This window comes from Chiloscyllium plagiosum, chromosome 16 (assembly GCF_004010195.1).
Source record: "Chiloscyllium plagiosum isolate BGI_BamShark_2017 chromosome 16, ASM401019v2, whole genome shotgun sequence".
Taxonomy (NCBI): Eukaryota; Metazoa; Chordata; class Chondrichthyes; order Orectolobiformes; family Hemiscylliidae; genus Chiloscyllium; species Chiloscyllium plagiosum.
The window spans coordinates 15,318,037-15,330,579 of NC_057725.1; positions in this window are offsets into that span (position 1 = coordinate 15,318,037).

Sequence of the window (12,543 nt, forward strand, 5' to 3'; positions counted from 1 at the left end):
TTTGTTTCTCAATTTCCCTCTGACTATTGGGGGGTCTATAATACAATCCCAATAAGGTGATCATCCCTTTCTTATTTCTCAGTTCCACCCAAATAACTTCCCTGGATGTATTTCTGGGAATATCCTCCCTCAGCACAGCTGTAATGCTATCCCTTATCAAAAATGCCACTCCCACTCCTTTCTTGTCTCCCTTTCTATCCTTGCTGAAGCATTTGTACCCTGGAACATTAAGCTGCCAGTCCTGTCCATTCCTCAGTCATGTTCCTGTTATTGCTATGATATCCCAGTCCCATGTTCCTAACCATGCCCTGAGTTCATCTGCCTTCCCTGTTAGTTCCCTTGCATTGAAATAAATGCAGTTTAATTTATTAGTCCTACCCTGTCCCTGTCTGCCCTGACTGTTTGACTCACCTTTGTTCTCAACTGTACCAGTCTCAGATTGATCTCTTTCTGCACTATCTCCCTTAGGTCCCACCCCCCACCTTACTAGTTTAAGTCCTCCCAAGCAGTTCTAGCAAATTTCCCTGCCAGTATATTAGTCCCCTTCCAATTTAGGTGCAATCCATCCTTCTTGTACAGGTCACTTCTACCCCAAAAGAGATTCCAATGATCCAAAAATGTGAATCCTTCTCCCATACACCAGCTCCTCAGCCATGCATTCATCTACTCTATCCTCCTATTCCTGCCCTCATTAGCTCATAGCACTGGGAGTAATCCAGATAATACTACTCTTGAGGACCTCCTTGTTAAATTTCTGCCTAACTCTCTGTAATCTCCACTTCAGAGTCTCAACCTTTTCCCTTCCAAGGTCGTTGGTTCCAATGTGGACAATGACCGCCTGCTGGCCCCTCTCCCCCGTGAGATCATTCTGCACCCTCTCTGTGACATCCTTGATCCTGGCACCAGGGAAACAACACACCATTCTGCTTTTACTCTGCTGGCCACAGAAATGTCTGTCTGTACCTCTGACTACAGAATCCCCTGACACAATTATCTCTTGGAAGCTAATGTACCCCTCGTTGAATTAGAGCTAGTCTCAATACCAGAAACCTGGCTGTTCGTGCTACATTCCCCTGAGAATCCATCACCCCCTACATTTTCCAAAACAGCATACCTGTTTGAAATGGGTATATCCACAAAAGACTCCTGCCCTAGGTGCCGACCTCTCTCACCCTTCCTGGAGTTAACCCAACTATGTGACTGTATCTGAGACTTTCCCCCTTCCTGTAACTGCCATCCATCACGTACTGTTGCTGTTGCAAATTCCTCATCACGTCTATCTGTCTCTCCAACCGATCTGATAAGGTTCGCATCCAACAGCATTTATGGCAGATATAATCTGCAGTAACCCTTAAACTCTCTTTAAACTCCCAATCTGACAAGAAGTACATATCAATGAAAAGGCCATTTTTGCTCCTTCACAATCTACAGACCCAGAAAATAACACTGTCTTATTCCTCTACAAACACTGCCCCAGGTTAAATTAATAGCTCTGGCTTATATTTTAAGTTTAATGAAGAGACTTATCTCCAAAAACATATAATCAAGAAAGAATCCACTATACTCACTACTGCAGCCTTTCTCTTGGACAGACTTAAAACAACAATTAACTTATCTGATTCTGTGCTGTGAACTTCGCCCAACAGTTCCTTCAAGGTTAGTTGTGAATTTCACTGTTTGTTAATTTTCCCAGATGTACTCTGATGTCCAGCGGTACACAAATTCAAACAGCAAAGGCAGTAACTGTGCAGGTTCTCTCTCTCTCTCTCTCTCTCATGCAATGACCTCACCATGTGCTTCCTTTGTCTGCTCTTCTCCCTTTTAAAACTGCTGTTGTTTTGACTTTTTTTTTCCCAAAGTTCCAAAACAATGCAACAGCATATAAAACAGTAACTGCTGCTCCTGGAATTCGAGGAAATCACCTCCAACACCTAAAATACCTCAAAAAAAGGAGCAGCTCTTACAGCCAGAAATGTTTCCCGTCCCCTCCATCTTTGATTACCCAGAATCAGCATCTGCGAGAAGAAAGCACGGTTAACTTTTCAAGTCCGTTTCTATCTTCGACTGAACCTTGCTGTGGACCGGAGTCACATGGAGGCCAGTCCAGGTATTGATGGCAGGTTTCTTTCCCGAAAGGACATTGGGGAACCCAATGGGTCTTTGTAAGAATCAATGACACCTGTCATGGTCACCGTTACTGAGACTAGTTTTCATTTCCAAATTTACTGATTAAATTTAGAATCCATTGGATGCCATGGTGGGATTTGAATATGTCACCCCAGAGCATGAGCCTGGCTGCTGGATTATTCACCCAGTGACGATTGCCTAATGGTATTATTGCCGTACTTTTAATCCATAGACCCAGATAATGTTCTTGGGATCCGGGTTCAAATCCTCTCATGGCAGATGGATGTGTCCAGTAATGATCATGAATTAGTTGTTTTAAAATCACGTCTGGTTCACTCTTGCCCTTTAGGGAGACAGGTTGCCATCCATACATGGTGTTATGACACGGGGTAAACCCTTCTGCTAATTTGAACCAGACCCACAGAAAAGCTCACCTTGCTTCATAATCTGTTAAAGTTTAGTTTAGTTTTCCCTACAGTGTGGAAACAGGCCCTTCGGCCCAACCAGTCCACACTGAACCTCCGAAGAGCAATCCACCCAGACCCATTTCCCTCTAATGCCCCTATGGGCAATTTAGCATGGCCAATTCACCTAACCTGCACATCTTTGGATTGTGGGAGGAAACCGGAGCACCTGGAGGAAACCCACGTAGACACGGGGAGAATGTGCAAACTCCACACAGGCAGTCACCCGATGCTGGAATCGAACCTGGGACCGTGAGGCAGCAGTGCTAACCACTGAGCCACCGTGCCACCCCAAAGTACAAGTGACCAAGAACTAGAAAAACCTTCCATGTAAAGAAACAATTTAACAATTTATTCATTAACCCTGAGAAACACAACGTTAAAAAACAACTGTCATCTACTGTATCCATTGCACCCGATGTGGTATCCTCCTTTGGTAATCCTCCTTTGTCTACTCAATTTATTCCTGAAGAAGGGCTTGTGCCTGAAACGTCGATTCTCCTGCTCCTCGGATGCTGCCTGGCCTGCTGTGTTTTTCCAGCACCACATTTTTCAACTCTGATCAATTTATTTACTTCCCATACTACAACAACATACTGATCCAATAAAATCCCCTGATTAAGTTTACACAAAAAATTTAAATTTCAAAACCAACCTGTTGTTCCCTTGGTATCTTCTATACTTTCCTGGATCTTTTCTTTGGTCCTCTGCTTCACAAATTTCATATGAAACAGTACATTTCAGAGAGAGGCTTTGCAGGCCGTACTTTCATTGGTGCTCTTTGCCACACTGGCTAAGTGTTCAAAATGTCCGACTTTATATACCCCAAAGCATCGGACCGTCTTATTGACGTCAAGCAAAACATTAAAATGCAAGTTTGATTGGATTTTGATATCTTGGGGCATAATTTAAATTGGGAGAAAGTGAGGACTGCAGATGCTGGGTATTAGAGTTGAGAATGTGGTGCTGGAAAAGTACAGCAGGTCAGCCAGCATCCGAGGAGCAGGACAGTTGATGTTTCAGGCATAAGCCCTTCATCAGGAATGAGGCTGGTGGGCCGGGGGGCTGAGAGATAAATGGAAGGGAGTGGTGGGGCTGGGGAGGAAGGAACTGAGAAATGCAATAGGTAGATGAAGGTGAGGGAGAAGGTGATAGGTTGGAGAGGAGGGTGAAGCGGATAGATGAGAATGGTGGTGGATAGGTCAGGAGGACAGTGCCAAGTTGGAGGCTTGAGACTGGGATAATATGGCAGGAGGAGAAATGAAGAAACTGGTGAAATCCAAATTTATGCCCTGTGGTTGCAGGGTCCCAAGGCGGAATATGAGACGTCTTTCTTTAGGTGTCAGGCACTAACGGTTTAGCGATGGAGGAGGCCCAGGACCAACATGTCCTTGACGGAGTGGGAGGCGGAGTTGAAGTGTTCAGCCACTGGGTGGTGGGTTTGATTGGTGTGGGTGTCCCAGGGATGTTCTCTGAAATGATCCACAAGTAGGTGTCCTGTTTCACTGATGTGGAGGAGACCACATCGGGTGCAACGGATACAGTAGATGACATTTGTGGAGGTGAGGGGAGTGGTGCAGGCGCAGGTTTTGCACTTCCTGCAGTGGCAGGGGAAGGTGCTGGGACTGGGGTGTGGGCTGGTGGGGGACTTGGACCTGACGAGGGAGTCGCGAGAGGAATAGTCTCTCTGGAAAGCTGACAGGGGTGGGGAGGGAAAAATATATTTGGTGGTGGGGTCCATTTGTAGGTGGCGGAAGTGGCAGAGGATGATGCGTTGTATGTGGAGTTTGATGGATTGGAAGGTGAGGACCAGGGAGTTTCTGTCCTTGTTTCATTGGGATCTGTAGGGTTCAAGGGCAGATGTGTGAGAAGTGGAGGAGATGCGCTGGAGAGTATCATCGACTATATGGGAAGGAAAATTGCGATTTTCTGTAGTTACACTGGCACCAACACCCATCTTTTCCTCTGCAAATATTGATGACTGTATCGGCACTACCTCGTGCTCCCATGAGGAGGTTGAACAGTTCATCAACTTCACCAACACCTTTCACCCCGACCTCAAATTCACCTTGACCATCTTGGACACCTCCCTCCCCTCCTGGACCTCTCCATATCCATCTCTGGTGACTGACTAAGGACAGAATTATACTACAAGTCCACTGATTCCCACAGCTGCCTAGACTACACCTCCTCCAACCCTACCTCCTGTAAAAATGCCATTCTCTATTCCCAAATCCTCTGCCTCCACTGCATCTATTCCCATGAAGACCAATTCCACCTTTGAAAATCATAGATGGCCTCCTTCTTCCAAGATCGCAATTTCCCTTCCCATGTAGTCGATGCCCTCCAGCATATCTCCACCACTTCCCACACCTCTGCCCTTGAACCCCACCCATCGCAATGCAACAAGGACAGAACGCTCTGGTCCTCACCTTCTACCCCACCAACCTCTGTATATATCGCATCATCCTCTACGGCTTCACCACCACCAGAGATATATTTCCCTCTCTACCCCGATCAGCATTCCAGAGAGACCATTCTCTTCATGACTCCATCATCAGATCCACACTTCCACCAGCCCTCCCACTCCAGGAAGTGCAAAACCTGCTCCCACACCTCCCCCCTCACCGCCATCCAAGGCCCCAAAGGATCCTTCCACATTCAACAGAAATGTACCTGTACCTCCACCAATGTCATCTACCTATCCATTGCACCCGATTGGTCTCCTCTACATGGGGGAGACAGGACGCCTACTTGCGGATTGTTTCAGAGAATATCTCTGGGACACCTGCACCAACTAACCCCACCGAGCCGTGGCTGAACACTTCAACTCCCCCTCCCACTCCGCCAAGGACATGCAGGTCCTGGGCCTTCTCCAGCGCCAAACCCTTACCACCTGATGCCTGGAGGAAGAATGCCCCATATTCCGCCTTGCGACCCCCTGCAACCACATGGGATCAATGTGGAGTTCACCAGTTTCTTCATTTCCCTTGCTCCCTACATTATCCCAGTCCCAAGCCTCTAACTCGGCACCACCCTCCTGACCTGTCCATCACCTTTCCCATCTATCCGCTCCACCCTCCTCTCCGACCTATCTCCTTCTCCCCCTTCTCTCTCCTTCATCTACCTGTGACACTCTCAGCTACCTTGCCCCATCCCCACCCCCTCCCATTTATCTCTCAGCCCCCGGCCAACAAGCCTCATTCCTGATGAAGGACTTATGCCCAAAACGTCAATTCTCCTGCTCCTCGGATGCTGCTTGACCTGCTGTGCTTTTCCAGAGCCACACTCTCAATGCATAATTTAAATTGATTGTCCCAATTCGAATTTGTTTGTATACCAAGGCAATGCAGCTTCAGCTATTTGTTTCACAATCAAATGTTACAATTTGAAAAATTTTCAGCACACTCTGTGTCAGCTTCCACTCTCTCTTAAAGGTACAGTACACACCTACACCTTCATAACAATGGTCTGGCTGACATGTGACTGCAGACCTACAGCAATGTGGTTGACACCAAAGTGCCCTCTGGGAAATTAGGGATAGCCAGCAATGCCCAGATCCTGTGAATGAATTAACAAAAACAAACTTTTGCCATGAGAGCTTAATGGTCCTAAGACAAGCAGTCATTATACTATACTCAAACCACATGCACGTTTTCCATTAATACAGTAAGATTTATACATGTAATACCTTGTTAATTTAGAACGGACATATTGATAGGCAGCTGTATTATTGTTAATCCAATGCGAAGTCCAACATTTAGAGGAATATGTATATGTAAAATGTAACTTATTATTTAAAAATTTAAAACTGCATTTATATAATGAAGAAACTTAAATGCTTAAATTTGATGTCTTGACTTCATCTTGGCCATTACTTAAATACACCTGTAATGGAACTGATGTCTTTGTAACAAATATTGAAATAATGATAATGATAGAACTTAAATACAGAACAGTATGTAGAATTTGTGGTTTACGCAATTATTTAGCAGATATGCCCAAGGACACAATACCCTGTACTTGCTTTAGTAGATAACTTAAAAATGTGGTAGTGTGCAGTTTTTAAATTGCATTATCCCTGTCATCCACGAGCAAAGGACTAATGCATGAGCTAAAGACAGCAAATTGTGGGAGGCAGTAAGTGCAGCCATTTCAGTTTAAGAAGAAGCATTTAAGATGTTGCTCTAACCATCACGTTTCAATTAAGCAACACTTTGTTCAGTCGAAACTTGAGTGAGCCAGTCTGCAGGATGGAGTTGGTAATTCAGCAACAACCAATTGAATAATACTCTCTGTGAATTTGAACTCCAAAAGTTATTTTGCAAAATTTCTGTGCAGCTAAATGTATTTTAAATCCACGAAGATTCAAGCCAAATTGCATTTCTTAAAAATGCAATTATTATTGTTGCAACCAGTTATATATTGCATTTCTTCACCTGGTACTCCGGAACTAAGGGCTAGTTATTCTCCGCCTATGTTCCTCTTAAACTTCCTGAGTAAGGTATTGCTTAAGAATAGCGCTCCCATTCTCTGCATCACTGTCAGTGACAGGCTCAGTTCCACTATTAGTGGTTTAAATGGCAGGGTTACATTATCACAGCTAATATGAGTCAAATGAAGAAAACTAGTCAAGTGAAACTCTTTCAATTACCTGGCTTCTTCTGCCATCACTTAGAATACCGAAAGGCGGCATTTCCATTCAGAGTCCATTGGGGCTGAAAGGGAAGGAATTAAGAAGTAAATAACTCCAGAAACCTGCACTAGATGTGCAGTCACCTGTTAATTCTCCACTGAATTAGACTGAAGGCAAAAAATTTAAATTCCGAAAAAGGCAAGCTCTGTAATGAAATAGAAACACAATAAGCACAACCCAAGAAAGTACAATGGAGTTGGCTAATCGAACTTCAGTCCCTCAAACTCTGAAAAGACACTAGCCCTGTCTGAATCAGCCATTGAGATAAGCTTCAGAGCAATAATTACACACACTGTATTGTTGCCTTCTTAAAATTTCCATTGTAGAACTTCTCTCAGATTGGAAGTGCACATACGAACTGCACACAGGATGTACTTTTTGAATAAGTGCTCAGTTTCAATTTACAGACATTTGGTTCAGTGAGTTACAAAACAAAGTTTAAATGATCAAAAATGCCTTTTCCCCCAGACATTTACTGTTGCTGTTGTAAACCTGATGAGTATTATACTAAAAAAAAGTAGAAGTTGCAAATATGCATTTTGAGTCATTGCTTCAACACGAGGAATTGATTTATTGTATTGAAGAATTACAGGTTAAGATGGAGGAGTGCATTTTGTTGGTGCACTGATATATTGTTCCATGAGGTGTTAGACAATAGCTTTACATAAGAGTGAAATCAGGTTAATTTTCCCCTTCCTCTTTTTTAGAGTACAGAGGCTACCATCTGCTACCATCAGTTGTTTCAGTGCAGACAAGGGAATAATTAACAGAATATCTTGACCTTTGTTTGCCAAACATTACATAAATGTGTTGATGAAGACTTTCAACTGGTTGCTATTGTGAATTATCCAAATGTTTATAGAGGTTTTAGAGCCTTTTCATCGAAATCAATGTTGAGTGGTGTGTCAATAGGAACTGCAGCTTGGTAATGCCAACTTATGCCAACTTATGCATAGAGTGATCTGTTCTGGCAAGACCGAAATGCCCACATCCAGATATCATGCAAAAAAAAGATATTCTCCAGAATTATACTATCTTATTGATATGCATACTTTTGCTTTAATGGCATGAGTTAAATAGTCAACACCAATAGAATTCCAAAGGGAGGACAATGAGGCAGTAGGAAGGACAGGGTCAGGGGGCGAGGTGGGAAGAGGTAATTAGATTGAGAGGGGGCTCATGTGGAGTATGAGCACTGGCATGATGTATTGCACCAGGATTAGCTGACTGTACAGGACAAAGTTTTCTGAAAGTGCAAGATGCATGATTTATGTCTGTTAATTTCTTTTTTGACACCACACCGTGAAGAGAGGTAGCCGAGTTGAAAGAGGGTGACAGGACAATAGGCCCAGAGTAATTAATGTGCAGTTAACAGATTGACCATCTGGACATTTTGTAGGAACTCCCAAACCTGAGGTTCTTGTACACAGTTACATTTGTCACATCAGAATGAATCAGCAAGGGCAGTACGTGTAGCCAGAATGAAACAAAGAAAATGGGAGCAGGAGTAGGTCATTCTGTTGTCAGGGTAATCTGACTGTGGCCACAATATTATTTTACTCCCTGTCCAGCTCAGCACTCGATATATTCAATGATCCAGTCCCCAATATTCCCTGGAGAAGAGGATTCCAAACATTACAGACAATTTGAGAAAATAAATTCTTTCCCATCTCCAGCTTAAGTAGAAGACTCTTAGTTTGAGATTCCTTCATGAGAGGACAGATCATCTTGTTATGGACCAGGTATGAGCCCTTCTTCAGGAATCTATTCCTGAGAAGGGCTCATGCCCGAAATGTCGATTCTCCTGCTCCTTGGATGCCGCCTGACCTGCTGTACTTTTCCAGCAACACATTTTCAGCTCACACATGTTATGACTGCTACAGTTAAAAACAAACCAGAAAAAAACTTAAACTGGGAGAACTGGCCACACCTCTTCCATTATTAAACTAGGTACGTCGACACTTCTGCCTTTATGGCCTCCCTTCAAAAAAACACTAAGGACAAAATAACCCTTTTATAGTGACAACGTCATCACAATAAGGGCATCATAACTGTTCTCCGATTCTTATATGTTTCAATCAGAGAACCAGGCTAAACCAAAATGACTATAGACACAAATTGCTGAACCATTCCTCATAAGTCAACACTCTTCAGCCTAGGATTCAGCACAGTGACCTGCCTCTGAATTACATTCAAAGCAAATATCTTGCTTTTCAGGTAAGGTGACCAAAACTCTACATTGTTCTCTCAACATGGACTCACTAACAGCCTGTATGGTTGTAGCAAGAATTCTTTACATTTATACTCCAAACCCTTGCAATAAAGACCTGTTGTATCATTGCATAGATTCCAGAACAGGCAGGAAACATATCAATTTCTTGGCATCACAGCATGTGACATTGTGGTATAAGCTATTTGTTGAATTCTAGTTTTCAGTAACCAGAAGGTTCTCCAACCAGAAGGTTGGAGGACAGTCACATACATTAAGAACTTTCTGTATGATCAGGTAGCTAGAGCCAGGTGACCATAAGGGAACTCTAAGCTCCAGTACAAGAATGCTAGCAAATGTGACATGAACATTCTGAACACTGACTATTACTCCTGGGAACCAGTAGCTGGTGATTGAGGGAAATGGTAACACTTGCTGTGGATTAGTGTGTTTAATAATGATGACCAGCAGATTGACAACAGGCACCAACACCAAAAATAGCAGCTTAACTTGGAAGCTTCCTCTGTGACACTTATCGCACTCTCAAAGATGGACCTTCATGGCGATAGTGATTGTAACATAGTCAACCAGGTGGACATCATAGAATATGTGTTCCCTGATTGTGGCTCTTAACCTGGCTCAATACGGGAGTCCTGGCTGACAGCCATAAACAGGAGTGTCAGAGGTTCTGTTCACTCTGAGTGCTGGCTCTGAGGAAGATGAATCAGTCTCCAGGACTTTCCAAACGTAAATAAGGGGTGACTTGGTGTTGGAATACTGGTCTCTGTGGAGTTATTTCAATGGCCATTTGCAAAGATGCATGAAATTAAGACACACCAACATCAAAATGGATTGTTTGCTGCCTGTCCAATTTCTTTCGTAGATAGAATGATGCCAATGATATAAAATATTCCTCATATGTTAAAATGAACACAATTTTATTTTTAATGCAGAATCCAAATCTTTAGAAACTGCAAAATATTGGACATTATTATCAGAGATATTTGAGAAAACCTCATAGGTGATGACAAAAGTTTTGAGATGCTTTCGCATTTTTGGGTTTGTGTAGAATAGAATCTCGATAGGATATGGATGTTCTTTGTGATATGAGCCATTGAAGTAAACTAACTGGGAATAAAGAAGCATAGTTTACATGAGTACTTGATGAGCTCTAAAGATAGACAGTTCAAACGCTATTCTTCTGTACAGTAGATTAGCTTTAGCACCTGTGTTGTATATGAATGAAGTCAACATATGTACCACATACTGTTTTATAATTACTTTGCTTGTGCTGTCATGAGCCAGAGATGGAAAACACTTGTCTAACAGTTGTATTAACATGAGGAATGAAAGACCTCAGTTACCACAAAACATCAGAGAAACAGGGATTATTCTAGCCATTGCAGAGAAGGACAAGGGGAGATGTGATTGAAGTGTTCAAAATTATAGAATATAATTAAGAATATTATTTTTCCCAAGTGACAGAAGGATCTATAGGCAAAGAACACAGACTTAAATAATTTGGCAAAAGGACCAGATATAAGGAAAATAACTTTACTAGAGAAGCTGTAATGGTGTGAATTTCACTGCATAAAAGGGTGACCAAAGGTAATTCAACACAAACTTTCAAAAGAGACTAGATATATCCTTGAAGAGGAATTAATGGGAGTGGGGGGGGGGGGGGGTGTGGGTGGGGGGTGGTGACATCCTAGTGTTATTATTACTGGGGAGCCAGCTAATGTTCAAGGGATCTGAGTTCAAATCCTGCCATGGCAGATGGTGAAATTTGAATCCAGTAGAAATCTGGAATTACGAGTCTGATGGTGACCATGAAACCATTGTCGATTGTTGGATCATCAGGCCCACAAATGTTGTTTAGGGAAGGAAACTGCCATCCTTACCTGGTCTGGACTGCATGTGACTCCAGACCCATAACAGCATAGTTGACTGTTCACTGCCCTCTGGGCAATTAGGGATGGCAATAGATGCTGGCCTAGCCAGTGACACTCTCATCCTGTGAATGCATATAAAAACAGTTTCAAGAGGCTACCTAAGTGCGATGGGTACCTAGTGCTACTTTGTTGTAACGTAAAGCACTACCAGCCATATCTTTCACAGCATTCTATCAGCAAAAGAATATATGCAGGCACATCCTCAGGATATACCATGACATGATGGAGCAGTATTCATAAGATGTTAAGAAATAGAAGCAGGAGTTGGTGTGGCTATATTATGGCTTTAAGGAGCGTATTTTGTTCTTTTGAACAGAGCTATTAAGACAGTGATGCCAAGCTGTCTGGTCCAAGCCAATAGAGTAAACAGCTTGTGAGGCCATAGGTGTTTTGTTAAAGTTAGATCGATAGAAATAGCATGATTGGGTAAAGTCAGGTTCCCACAGAACCAGGTTTTAGTTGAGCATTCAGTAGTTGTTGGAGTTTGACGTAGGCTGTGGAAATTGCTACATCTCTCTTAGCCACAGCAAAAAGCTGGAGTCTTCTCTCTCTACCCGAATTTTCTCTTGATGTTCTTTCCTTCTGGACGTGGAGAAACATTGCGAGTGAGAAAATCTATTTGACTAAATTTGCCTTTGCCAAGAGTATGTTTATGGGAAGTTTCTATATTGGAACAATTGCTGTTTAGTGGTTAAGCAATCTATTGTTCTGTTAAATTTTCTGATAGAGGCAAAGTTATACCAACTCCTCTTTCTTTTGTTTGTATTTTAATTGTAGGATAAGATTATCACGTGTTTTGCTTAAAGCCAAGTAACATAACTAACTGAATTATATCTGGAACACAGCACCTTGCACTTACATTTAAATAAGATAAAAGTTCGGGTCTAGGCTATCTCCTTGATATATTTGCAGGGGGTTTAGTCTGGTCCATAACATTGGGTATTCACCTCATCAAGGCAGCTTTGCCATTTAAAAAGATCATGACTGATCTGATCATGGCCTACACTCCATTTTTCTGCCTGTCCCTCTTAATAACCTTTGACTTCCTTTTCCAGCAAAAAATCCATCTAACTCAGCCGTAAATATCTTCAACGG